This window comes from Adiantum capillus-veneris, chromosome 26 (genome assembly GCF_014529385.1).
Source record: "Adiantum capillus-veneris isolate H3 chromosome 26, ASM1452938v2, whole genome shotgun sequence".
Lineage (NCBI taxonomy): Eukaryota > Viridiplantae > Streptophyta > Polypodiopsida > Polypodiales > Pteridaceae > Adiantum > Adiantum capillus-veneris.
In genome coordinates this window covers 23293999-23308414 of record NC_140956.1, presented here as the reverse complement: position 1 = coordinate 23308414, position 14416 = coordinate 23293999, and the positions used below count along the sequence as shown (strand labels likewise).

Sequence of the window (14416 nt, the reverse complement as noted above, 5' to 3'; positions counted from 1 at the left end):
TTTTGCACAACAGTAGGACTCCGCACAAAGTTAGCAGCAACAAAGTGCTCATCATCAGCACAGTGGAGAGTAAACACAAACATAAACATAGAGACAGAGACATAGACAGACAAGTAGACAGATCTAGGCACAACCTATCCTTTTTACAGAAGGGTAGTGAGACAGAGGTTGGCAGAGGCAAAGCAACCCCTAGAAAGACCTTTAGAGGAGAGGTTACTAGACCAGGATCGAGAGGAGGTACCAAAGCAGTTGGACAGGGGATAGAGGAGGGTCAGCAGAGTCGATGGCGTTTCAGGAGCAGCTTGAGTTGCCCAAGGATAGACCAGTCCAACCGACTATGGATCTTTTGGAGCTTCAGTCGTAGGTGCCTCTCACAATAGGCCTTGTTCAGGGGGAGCAGGAGGGTAGTGAGTCGTCACATTTGGTTGAGGATTTTTACTATTCAACAGGCTTTCCATGTCCTACAGATGTCCCACTGTTTGAGATCTTGCCCAATTCCTATTGGATGGCCTTGGAGGTGGACCAATGAGAATTAGGCTAGAGTAAATCTAGTTTAATAATTTAAAAACACTTAATAAAAGAACCAATAATTAAGCTCTCTAGAAGACTATTGGACAGTCTCCCAAGGGGACCAATGAGCATTTCGCAGCCCAATGGCTTGCCTGATTCCTATTGTCCAGGAGGCAAAGGGGTCCAATGAGAGTTTAGTTGAATTAAATAATTACCTAAAGCTCTCACAAAAGGGGAAAGGGGGACACATGTCAGAAGGCTATCACTTATACTGCTTAATTCCCATTGGCTAAGCATAGGGAGGTCCAATAGGACTGTAGCAAGAGCAAATTGGAAGGGGGGTCGACCAAGAGAGAGAGGGGGCTGATTTTTGCAAGGCATTATCACACACACACTGCCAACACATCTTAGAGTTTGGCCCACAATTATCAGGAACACGTCACATTCTTCTTGGCCCAGAGAGAGCACCCACGATCAGATTTAGAGTACATGTTTTACATGATGATGACTCCTAGTCGAGAGAGGCCGTCTACGATACCATTCAGGCGCAGACTATGTTTGAGGCCAAATACTTTATGGATATCAGACAGTCCACAAAGTGAGTTTAGAGAGGCCTAAGGGAAGCTTGTTTGGTCAGGAAGATGTGCATCTTGGTAGCTTCTCTTGGCCTTCGAGGTGGATAATGAGTGAGTCCCCCTGCCTCTCTAACAGTTTGGTTGTGCTGTAGATCCGCATCCTTTTTTGGGGTACATCATCAAGAAATGTTATAATGGATGCGGATTATTTTAGAGGCATGGCCTAGGGGTTTCACAATACCTTGGCTTTTGTGAGCTGCTACAAGAGGTATAGACAGTGCTGAGCGGATACTTTATATTAGTCAGATAAACAACACTTCGCCCGAGGTGGATAGAGCTTTGGGCAGATTTGTGTAGACTTGATAACTATCTTGATAGCTACACTTCACCACCTGGTTAAAGTATCTTTATTCCCAAAATGTTTCTTGTAGTTTGTTATGGGATTTTTCTCTATGTTCTCATTGTATATTCATCAGGGTTCAAGAAATATGGACCGATGGTCGACTTTATGTAATGCAAAGGGTCAAAGCCCTACGTTCAATGCGAGAGAGAGAGAGAGAGAGAGAGAGAGAGAGAGAGAGAGAGAGAGAGAGAGAGAGAGAGAGAGAGAGAGAGAGAGAGAGAGAGAGAGAGAGAGAGAGAGAGAACCAACCAACCTTGGCAATGATTTGATGATAATACAATGGGAGATTGGTGTGCTTATAGCCACCTTAGTAAATTGCCCTACCCAAACTCTGACAAGTAAGGAAAATAAATACCTAAAGCCAAAATAAACATTGGGATCACACTGGGCTATTCACTTGAGATGCTTCAAACTTTAACAGGTTTCTCGTTGACGCTGTGTCAAAGGATGCCTTTGAGGTTGACGTCCACGAGATTCTTGGGGACTTTTTTGTTGTTGCCGAGAGTTTTGATTGTTTGTTGGAGTTATTTCTTTAGTAAACTCTGACCGCCGCATGGTCCATAAGCCCTTGCATTGTCGATACTTGTTTAGATAGACAATATTCCTGTAAAGGTGATGGAAGTTCAATAGTGTATCGCTTGCACTGGTCCTCCAAGGGAATCAACTTGAAGAAAGACACCGGAAGGTAAGATGTCGAGAAACCTTTGGTTATAGTCTTCCATGGTCTCTATGGTAAGCATTTTCAAGTTGCCCCATTCTTACAAAATCTGGACTTCAAATAGAGGTCATATAACTGCGTGCGAAAATTCTCTTGAATGCTTGCAATTGTCCTTAGAGCATGTGGTTGTGTTGCAATTGAACTCCACCACTGCATAGCATTATCCTTCAGAAATCCCATTGCTCGGGAAATCTTGGATTCTTGCGTATATTTTCCCAAAGCATAGATGTTGTCGAATTGATGTAGAAACTGCAATGCTTTCTTCCAACCATTGTACCCTGGTGGCGGTGGTGATGGGAGATGGTGGCAATGCCGGTGGCAAAGGCGTTGCATTGGATCAGGGTCAGACGACTGCACCATATTCCTGAAGACTCTCCCAATCGGAACAGACGGTTGAGAAGATTGCAAGTTAGAGACTTTCTGGTGCCGAAGGAGGGGGTACCACGTGGGGCATCAGAGGGGGTAACATATAATTCAGAAACTATCGAAAACCCTGCAGCATCGGGAGATTTGCTATTGGTGTCGTGAAAGTATGTTCCGAAGCCCGTCAAGAAGAAACCGTGTCTGTTTTTGGTAGGACCGGTATGCTTTGAAAAAAGCATCCGATTGGAGCTATGATACCATTGTAACGGGTTGGCACCATGTGCCAACGGAAAATAAGAGACTAAACAACTTTAAGCACTTCCAATACAACCAAATTGAAAGAGATGCATGATACGCGAGACGGGGAGTGGCGAAGTTCCACCCCAAGAGAGCCCTAGCCCCAAACCCTGGTGCCCCTTTCGGTTAATTATTTTTATTGCTCGAACTCAATACAACAGCCTGAGGCTCTTGCTCTGCTTCCGCTTGTCTCAAACTGAGGACGTGGCATGACCTTGTGGACAACATCCCTGTTGTACGGACAGGCTGACATGGCGCCGTACGGGCAGTGACTGACGTGGTAGCGTACGTGGACAATTGTTGATGTGGCAACGTACGGACTTCCGCATTTTACGCCGGTCTCTTGGCACGGAACTACGACGGGCCGTGTCGACTCTCTCTTAAAATTTGTAAAGTGTTTCGAAGTGAATCTCTGTTGTGTTGCGACAGAATCTTGACTTGGGGTGTCCAAGTTTGTTACAGTGGTATCAGAGCACGGCCGATTTCTCTTCTATTGAGAAATCCAATCCATTTTCTCTCGACACTTATAGATTCCGAAAAGAACCAATCAACCTCTTCTGCAACCGTTGAGGCGGGAGGAGGCAACGCAAAAATTCAAATGACTTAACAGAAGATGAGTACGGGCCATCTCGTCTTACACACTATGAACTTTTGGAGATGCAACGTTGACAACAGGTAGACGAATGCAAAAAGCAGATGCTTCAGTTTGCTAAAGATCCCCAGTTTGCAAAATTTTTGACCCAGTAGTCCATGGCTGAAATGCATACTCAGTGGCAGAAAGTCACCGAACCACCAATAAAACCGGCAATTAAGAAACCTCCTACTCCGAGGATGTTTACAGAAGAACTTCAAGAAGTGGTTCAGACCCAGATCAGTCAGCTTTTGGACACGAAGAATCAATTGAAAAAGCAATTGAAGAAGCGCAAGAAGGGACTGACTACCCCGGTTACTTGGGCTGTCAATCTTCTTTTGCAACTATTGCAAGAAAGCAGAAGAAGCGTGTGCGTTTTGAAGGACTACCCAGTTCTTCTTCCTCTTCTTCTGACAGTTTTTCTAGCTCTTCCGACCCGAGTGAGGAGGACAGAAAGGGCAAGAAGCAAAGCAAAAAGCAAAGCTTTGGAAAGAACAAGAAAAAGGCAAAGAAGCTCAGATTCCGACCAATTTTTGATAGCTCTATGGAGGAGTCATCCTCTGACAGTTCGGACTCCGACGACCACATGTTTTATGCGAAGAAGAAGCACTTTTACATAGCCAACCAATATGACTTCCTCGAAGATAAGAGCAAGAAGACTCTCTTCTGAGGAAAGAAGCCCCAATCACGTGGTTGAAATTCAAACGGCTCTTTATTTCTTCTTGGTTGACTTGGGAGTACGAACGAGATGTAAGAACTGCTTGGAACCATCTTCGGATGACCAAGGGAGATTCTTTGGACACATATTGCGAGAGGTTTTGGGATTCTTTTCTACCGAGCTCTTCGTTTAAGAAAACCACCTTTAAAGAACAGATTGAGCGGTTTTGCTGTGGATACCCTACGGAGATTCGAGATTATCGCCTTGAACAAAGTTGAACTCTATTCAAGAACTAATGGGTCATGCGACACGGGGGTTCTGGATACATTCGGGGAATTCGACCTACCCTACTGATGAAATCTTGACTCAAAGGACCAGACAAACCTCCAACAATGAAAATAGAAAGAAAAAGAATCCCCAGGAAAAGAAAGATACATGACTCCGATTGACTCTTAGAGAAAGGGCTAACTATCTCAAAGAGGGGAAGTGTTTTGGTTGCGGGGAACAAGGGCCCATCTCCACAAAGTGCCCCAAAAAGGCACAACAAGGACAGACTGAAGACACGCTGGAGAGTTCTAGAGCAGCAGACGAACGTGGTAGAAAAGGCAAGATGAAAGGAGAACTGGTACCGGATTGCATGGGAACCGACCCAAGCGAGATAGATGAAAGTACAGGACTTTACCGAGCTTGGGGCAAAGTGAAACATCAGGAAGCCCTTATCTTTTTTGATGGAGGAGCCAAGGCCAACTTGATTTCACCTGAACTGGCGGTGCGGCTCGAGATTATGCCCGACAAGATGGGACCACCGGCGGAGGTAGTTCTAGCAGCGCTTGGACGGGATGTAGCCATTACCCTTGTCATTGGCAAACTTCGTTTGCATTGTCAGGGGTATTTAGGGTACAAGGACTTCTACATCATGCCTTTGGAAGGGTGTGACGTCCTCCTAGGAATCCCTTGGTACCATAAGAACAACGCCGTGGTCGACTATCGGGCCAAGAAAGCGACTTTGACAAACGAGAAGGGCCGAAAAATTATACTAGATGTAAAATTGAAGGGCGAGTCCGTCCTTATTGTATCGGCTTCGGCCATTTCAAAATTAATCAAATCCTGTCTTTTTGATTCCTCGATCTATTTTAAAGAGTTGAATGATGAACATCGAACGAACATGTCTGAGCTAGACAAGTTACCCCCATCTCGACCTGAGGATCATTCTATTGATCTGATTCCTGGAAGCACACCATCGAACCGGCCACCTTACCGTGTTAGTCGAGCCTAGAATGAAGAAATCATGAACCAAGTGAAAGACCACCTTGAAAATGGTCTTATCGAGCCGAGTACTTCACCCTACCGCTCTCCGGTTTTGTTGGTATTAAAGAAAGACGGATCTTAGAATTTGCATTGATTATAGAGCTCTCAATAAAATCACTATCAAGAACACGTTTCCGATTCCAAGGATCGATGATATTCTTGACCGACTTCAGGGATTCTCTTTTTTTAGTAGGATTGATTTAAAAAGCGGATATCATCAGATCAGAATCGCTCCGGGAGATGCCGACAAGACAACCTTTCGGACAAGCTATACGAATTTTTGGTAATGCCTTTTGGACTTGCCAATGCTTCAACGACTTTCAACTGAATGATGGATAGGATTTTCCGAGAGCATAGATCTTTAGTGGGCACTTTCTTTGATGATATTATAGTTTTCTCCAAGGACGAAGCAAAACATCGACACCATCTGCTACGGGTCTTTCAAGCATTGCGTGATCACAGATTAGTTATCAATGCCAAGAAGAGCGAGTTTTTCTCGTCGGAGATACATTTTCTGCGACACATCGTCTCAGCAACAAGAGTAAAGATGGACCCGGTCAAGATTTGAGAGTATCTGCGATTGGCCAGACTTGAAGAATGTTCATGAAGTTAGAAGCTTCTTGGGCTTGTGTTCTTACTACCGGCGGTTTATTCTGAAGTTTGCAGAGGTAGCTTCCCCTTTGCACATATTGACTCAGAAAGGGATCGAATGAGGTGACTGCCTTTCAGACACTTAAGGAAAAACTAACTACTGGACCAATGTTGGCTTTGCCAGACTTGCAAAAGCTATTTGAAGTTGATTTTGATGCTTGTGATTGTAGTCTAGGAGCGCTCTTAATGCAAGAAGGCCATGTGATTGCTTATGAAAGCAGATTGTTTTCAAGGCCAGAATTGTCAGCACAGATTTATGAGAAAGAGCTATTAGCAGTGATCCATGCTCTTACTCAGTGGCGACATTACCTACTCTGAGCCGATTTCACGGTCTTTAGTGATCATCAGAGTTTACGCTACTTCTTGTCACAGAAGCAGCTTTCGGAAAAGCAGATGCGGTGGGCTAACATCTTGTCACAGTTTCACTTCCAAATTGTCCATGTTCCGGGACAAAGAAACTTAGTGGCAGATGCATTGTCTCGGAAGTCCCTTGTCTTGGCTATTTCCACGATTCATCATAGAAGTTTCGAGGATATGGTTGATGAGTACAGCATCGATCCAGATTTTTCCGATGTTTTCACTCGGATACAGAATGGGGAGATAGTGCCACGGTATTCCATACGGGAGGGTTACTTGATGAAGAAAACGATGTTGTGTGTTACACAGCCATTGAGGGAAAAGGTTTTGACTGAGTGCCATTGCCCACCTTTTACGGGTCACTGCGACATTGACACCACCTTGAAAGGTGTGGAGCGTTATTTCTTTTGGTCGAGACTCAAGAAGCATGTGGACGACTATGTTCGTAGTTGTTTAGTATGCCAAAAGGTCAAGTTTGACAGGCATAAGGCACAGGGATTACTATAGACTTTACCCATTCCCACCCGCCCCTGGGAAAGTAGACTGACGTGGCAGCGTACGAACATTTGCTGGCGTGGCAGCGTATGGACTTTCGTGTTTTATGTTGGTTGCTGACGTGGCCTGACTGTACGAATTTCCGCAATTGGCTTGAATTGCTTTTGCTGGCAAAATTTAGCAAGTTGGTTTTGTAATTAAGTGCTTTTGAGCTTAATGCTTTTGGGGCTTTGCTTTTAGCAACCCTTGTAATCTTTATAAGTGACCCAAGGGGGCTCACTTCTCAGAGCATCTGGACGTAGAGTCTGAGAGCGAGCACCCGCGGGCAGTTGTACTTTTGCTCAAAGATTAATATAAAAGAAATACTGAAAGGGACGCCAGTCTTTGGGGCCAATATCTCTTGGCACGGAACTATGCCGGGCCGTGTCGACACTCTCTCTTAAAATTTGTGAAGTGTTTTGAAGTGAATCTTTGCTGTGTAGCGACAGAATCTTGACTTGGGGTGTCCAAGTTTGTTACACCGCTCTTGCGAGAATGGGAGAGAAGATGCCTTCAGGTGATGTTTAAAGGCTCTTTGCCTCTCAAAAGCAGTTACATGAAAAGCTATAACTCCCAAAAGCAGTGAAATTAGCCAGCGGAAAATACGGGAATTCGAACAGCTGCCACATCAACAGTTAGCGCTGAACGCGGACGTCCTTACAGCATGTCAACGTGAGTCGTGAGATGTTCGTATAGCTCTTGCCACGTCAGCAAGTTGCTACACAAATCATCAAAGTGTGTGTGTGTGTGTGTGTCTTTATTTTATTATTATGTCCTTAGGCACTTGGGTCCCATCAAACGGGGTCCCATAAGCTTCTTTTAAGACTTTTCTCCACTCGGCGAGGGTCTGTAAGTTGGTGATAACTTCTATTTCTTCTATTCCTTCTAGGACGTGTCGGCTCATGTCTTCAGCGACTTGACACGTCAGCAGTTTGCGACATTCAGAACGTCCTTTAGATTGTACGAGTAGTTGGTGATGCCTTTTGGTCTCACAAGTGCTCTTGCAACGTTCAATAGGATGATGGACATGATTTTTAGAGAGTACCGGTCATTTGTGGGCACCTTTTTCAAGGACATCATTGTATTCTCCAAGAGTGAGGCAGAGCACAGATACCATCTCTTACAGGTTTTCCAAGCATTAGGGCAACATAGATTGGTGATTAATGGGAAGAAGAGCCAATTTTTCTTGCCAGAGATACACTTTTTGGGACACATTGTCTCTTCTGAGGGTGTAAAGATGGACCCGGCCAAGGTGGAAACTATTAGATACTAGCCAGATTTGAAGAATGTACTTGAAGTTTGTAGCTTTTTGGCCTTATGTTCGTACTAGAGGGGGTTCAGTTGAATGTTCATGAAGATTGCTTTTTCCCTAGACATTTTGACTCAGAAAGGAGTGCCCTATACTCGGGGACCATAAAAAATTACCGCATTCAGGACTCTGAAGGAGAAGTTGACCATTGGTCCGGTGCTTATTCTACTAGATTTGTAGAAACAATTTGAGGTTTACTGTGATGCATGTGAACACAATCTTGGGGCGGTCTCAATGCAGGAGGGCCATGCTGTAGCTTATGAGAGTAGAATGTTCTCGTGACTAGAGAGACCTACGAGAAGGAGCTATTGGTAGGTATACATGCTCTTACTCAGTGATGACATTTTCTACTCAGAGCAGACTTTATAGTGTTTACCGATCACCAGAGTTTGAGATACTTCTTATCTAATAAGCAACTTTCAGATAAGCAGATGAGATGGGTAAACATTTTGCTGGAGTTTCATTTTCATATCGTCCATGTTAAGGGAAAGAAGAACTTGGTGGTAGACGCGTTGTCTCGGAAGCCACAGATATTGGTTATTTTGTCGATCCATAATTAGAATTTTGAGGATATGGTCGATGTATGCTACAGATCCATTTTTGTGGACATCCTTTACTTGTTGCAGAGTGGGAAGACAGTTGCAAGCTATACTCTAAAGGATGGCTATTTCATGCGAAAGACATTGTTGTGTGTTACTCAGGGTTCACGAACAAGGTTTTGACAGAGTGCTGTAGTCCACCTTTTGCTAGGCATCGAGACATGGACACCACCTTGAAAGGTGTCGATAAATATTTCTATTAGCCAAGGCTCAAAAATATTGTGGACGAGTTTGTTCGCAGTTTTTTGGTGTGTTAAAACGTCAAGTTTCTGGTCTTCTACAACCTTTACCCATTTTTAGCTGACCTTGGGAGAGTATAGCAATGGACTTCATTTTTAATCTTCTTAAAACTCAGAGTGGGCATGATGGCATTTGGACAATCATGGACCAATTTAGTAAACAAGCTCACTTTATTCCGGTAAAGAAGACAATTAAAGCGGACCATTTGGCTAAGCTGTTTGTCTCGCACATTTTAGATTACATGGTATGCTTGAAGCTATAGTTTCAGATAGAGATCCGTGCTTCACGAGTTTGTTTTGGAGAGGAATGTGCGAGAATGTAGGTGCATGTCGTAAATTCTTATCCTTGTTTCATCCACAAACGGATGGAAAGTCGAAGGGATCTAATACAATGTTTGGGTACAAAATAAAATGAAGGAAAAACATACACATTAACATAAACATCAGTCTCCGAGAATGCTCGGCATCGGGCGATGTCTAAGGATGCATTGCATCGGTCGCTGAAGAGCATTGTCAATGTTTGCCTCTATAAATCAAATACTGGGCGTCTCCCATGCCGTGCTAGGTTAGTCGTGATTCTCTAATGGAGCCTACTTTGATGTCGTGATGGCCCTCGTAGACGTGGGCGTCTAGCTCTCCCAAGCTCAATGGCTCTGTCAGTCAATATACCTTTGGTATAGGTGGACTCTCAAGTCCGTTGTGAAGCTTGCTCATTTGACTGTTGAGTCTCTGCTCTAGAGAAGTCAATGATCTCCCTCTGTGAATGTCTCCCACTGTCTAATCTCCTCAAGAGACTCTGTCACAGACACGGAAACGTGCACTTACTAATTTAAAGTTAATTTATTATTTCACGTAGGATTTTGCACGACATATAATTGAGAAAGCAATGCAAAAAAAATGACACAGCACTAGGGACCAGAATATAGGCTGGTCCCCCCCCGAAGGAAATTTGTATTATTTTTGAATTGTTACAAGAACAAGAAAGCAATATTCATTGTTCATGTCTCAAAGCACATTTTTAATGCATAAAAATGCATGGATTCGTGAGCCTATTGGCTGAAATTCATCATACCTGTAGCTGAGAACGGCTATGTTTGCTTCGTACTAGAATTTTTTGTGTGGGATAAGTTTCTACTGTTATCTGCTCGCGTAGGGGGTACCCACACGGGTAGTTCTTGGCTGAAAACTGCTTCTAGACTTTGTCGGAGTGCTGAAATTCGTGTGGGAAGCTAGTATTGCGCTTGTTTGAGTACGTCTATTCTCCGTAGGGACATGCACAAGCTCTTTTGGCCGCGCGCTTTGTGGCCTTTGCGCGCCCTTCACGGACACCGGACCAGGAAATCGTTGAGGAGAGAGAAAGAGGGGTGAACTGAGAGCTGAGAGAGCAGACTGTGTGTGTGTGTGTGTGTGTGTGTAAACTACTGCAAACCCCTCCCAATAGGTAGCACTAGCCTCTTTATTGCCCCTTACATGAAGCCATTTGACGCTGCATGAGGGAGAGAGAGAGTGCTCGCAAACGTTCTATGATGGTTGTTCTAGTTTTCTCACGCTACAAGATTATTATTTTAATGTTTATTAAATCTGGTCCCTTTCAGATTGGCCCAACCACTTAGTTTAAAGCGTTTTCAACTTTACACTTAAAAACGAGCGTAAAAACCTGGATTTCTGACCAATCTGGAGCATCATTAGCTTTGCCGTTTTTGTGCATCTCTCGACTCAACGGCCACTTCTTTGGGCGGCCACAATGCAAATGTTAAATTGTGACTTTTTTGAGCGGACTGGGGACACCATCTTATACATGCGCTTGTTCTGATCTGTTTTGCACTGCGTCCGGCTATTGTTCTACTTATCATACTATCCGGACATGGATAAATTTCAAGTTGGCACATTGCGTTGAAAATTCACGTGTCTTATTAAATTATTAATTGGTACCAATAAATCCATAAATTCGTTCTGTGTGCACAAAAATCAATTTCATTTATCTTTAACCTTAGCTAAAAATATTATTGTCCTTGTGTCTGCGTAGCTCTAGCAAAAACAACCAGTCATGACTCTATCCAGTGGTCCAAAGCCCTCTCTGAATAGACAATGAAAACGGCGTTGTATCTCATAGTATATTGGACAATGACATATGTGATGTAACTCTGTCTGTCGCTCTATATGACACAATTGGCAAATCCTGGCCTCTGTTGGTACTCTCCTAAATCTGCCAGGCTCAATCTCCATAGTCACAAGGGATGCGTCAAGGGACGGGGAACAGGGGACGGGGCTCAAATGGAATTTTAGTGTAAAAAAGAGGGTGGGACAACAAGTGGAAGCCCAAAAATGGGCGTCCCCTGTGACTATGTCAATCTCTAGCTGATGCGATGATGTGCGCATTTGACCAATAGCGCATGGTATCCCATGGGATAGATGAGTGTCCATATAGGCAGGTCTGATCATATATCCACCCTATGTGAGCTAGAGAAGACGTTCTTTGTAGAAAGGCATCTTTGTGCCAAGCTTTTTTGTTGGCTCTGTCCATGTCCTCCTGGTGTCTAGCTGAATCAAATCCTATCTGATGAGGTGGGTAATCTCGGTCCGTGTGAGGGACAAGGAGGGTGCATCCAACGAGTACTGGAAAGGGGGTAGTGTGTCAATACTAAAACCATGTAGCTGAAACCATGGTGTCATGTGTGCATACCAACAAGATGTGTCTCTCTGTGAGGCTAGTTGTCGAGAAGACTCCAAAGCTAGGCGAGCATATCTATCTTTGGGGAGATCCTAGATACTGTGTATAAAAGAGACGGATGTGGTAACTGCCTCCATACATCTCCATTCATCAGTACTGCCAACTCGGCTATGATGGTCTACTGATGGTCCCCATATCTGCCAAAAATATAGCTGAAGTAACCAATGTGTCAAATAGCCAGAGCTTTGTCCGAGGTTTCAAATTGAATCTGCGAACACATCCTCTCCATGTTCCCCTACGCTGTATATGCTCTCGCCAGTCTTGTCTTTGCTGCCCTCCTCCAGGAGAACTTCGATCTTGAGCTTTATTAATGTCTTCTAGAGGCTGAAATCAGGCCTATTGAGACAGATTGATGTTCATGGGTGTGCCTCTGGCTATTGTAAAGAAAAGGACAAAAGTACTGAAAAAAGTGCTTCAAAAAGGTGAACTGCAAGAGCCTAAAGTGGCATAATTTGAAAATTTCTACTCGAGAGTAAATTTTCTTCATAAATTGCCCTGTTATAAGCTAAGTGCTTCGAGAAAGAGGAAGTGAACTGTCACAAATAGATGATGTGGCATCAGATTGTACGGACGGACGGAGGTGTTGACATGACAACAGACGTGGCAGCAGTACGGATTTCTTGGATTTGCGTTGATAGCTAATGGCGTGGTAGACTGTACGGATTTCTTGGATTTACGTTGACAGCTGATGATGTGGTAGATTGTACGGATTTTCGCAAATTGCGTTGGGTGCTTTTGCTGGCAGATTTTTGACCAGTTGCTTTTGGGACTGCCTGCTTTTGAGTTATAAGCTTCTGGGGCTCGACTTTTGGAGCATCCCTTCTAAGAATAAATAAGCCCAAGGGACCATACTCCTCAGAGCATTTGGACGCAGAGTCTGAGAGCAGAGGACCCATCGGGTGTTGTACTTTGCTCAAGCATTAATATAATAAAGAAATACCGAAAGAGGCGCCAGGTTTGGGAGCCAACACCTCTGGGCACTGAACTACGCCGGGCCGTGTCGGCTTAAATTTTAAAGTTGTGAAGTATTTTAAGTGATTCTCTTGTGTGTTGTGCCGCATTCTCGACTTGGGGTGCCCAAGCCTGTGACAGTGGTATTGGAGCATCAGGCGTGTGCTTTTCTCAAAGCATACTGGTCCTATCAAAGAGCAGAGAGCCCACTTGGGCACAATTTTGATCGAAGAATCTTCGTGCCCCGACTGTGGACTTATTAGCCACTCCCACCCTTACTTTATCGCGCATCGAGTGTGTTGCCGCCCTCATCACTCTGTCTTACAGGACATAAGCCATAAAGAATCCAAGATTACACATGGGTTCTGGTGGAGAATCCTACAGAGATAACGCCCCTCAGAGGAGATATTACAGGGAGAGGAGATACTCGCTCCATAACAGATTTTGAAAAGGAAATTGAAAGGGATACTGATATCTTGTTGTCTGTGTACAAATAACTAGTAGGAGCGAGGAACATGCATATGAAAGCATTTGGAAACATGGAACGGGACCTCGACTCTTTTGCAACGAGGTGAACCATTTGCTTTAAATTTTACCTGTTTTACAGGTGAAATCGAGAATAAGATGACGATGAATTGGAAGTGACGATAGCTTTGGAATGGACCCGATCACGATTCGAGATAAGAATCATGAACTTTGAATGAATGATGATGATTCTAGTGCATCAAGATTTCCATATGAATGAGATGATTGGATAATGTGGTGAGCGCATCAAGAGTTCTTGCGGGATGAGATGGCTACACAGGGATCTAGGTGCATCGAGACTTTTGGACGGATGAGATGATTAGATAATTGAAACACTGTGTTCAGTATGAACTAAGTGTGTGAGCGAAGAACTTTGAAATAGGAATTTCCGAAGATGATTCTGATTTATATATGAAATTATTGTTTTTGGAAGAACTTGCTAGTTGTGTGCAGATAACAGGTGAAATTGATGAAGATGATTTTGAAGCAATGACAACTCCCGAATGAACCTGATAACAAATCATGAATTTTGAATTACGAATGATTCAATGAAACTATCATGAGCGCATCAAGAGTTCCTGCGGGATGATATGGCCACAGAGTTAGAACTGAATGATTGAACCACTCTGTTCAGTATGAACTCAGTGTGTGATAAATTGGGATCCCCATAAATGATTATTCGCACAAGAGAGTGCTTGAGTGCAGATGGAATGATTGACCAAATGACTGTAGCATTTCGGTCTCGGAAATCTATGGACATGATCGCAATATGGGATTAGTCAATCCGACATGAGTGAGATCCGGGATGGATCTAGATGCGATTACTAAATACGTCGCCAGGAATCATGGTCCTAGATCAGAATAAACTCCCTAGACATGATCGCAATATGGGATTAGCTAATCCAACATCAGTGAGGTCCAGTGCGGATCTAGATACGATTGCTAAATATGTCGCCAGGAATCATGGTCATAGATTCTATGTGATATGATCTGAATGTGATGTGATGTGACTGTCGTCTTTGTACAAGTGCTAGATTTCTGTCGTCTAGTGCGTCGG

At 43.8% G+C, this 14416-nt stretch overlaps 1 protein-coding gene across 2 annotated transcripts in view; it reads left to right on the top strand.

The window, feature by feature from the left end:
* Window positions 1–14416, top strand: part of ABCB25 (ABC transporter of the mitochondrion 3) — a 229847-nt gene that overhangs the window by 48061 nt on the left and 167370 nt on the right. The gene's annotated exons all lie outside the window — the stretch shown is intronic.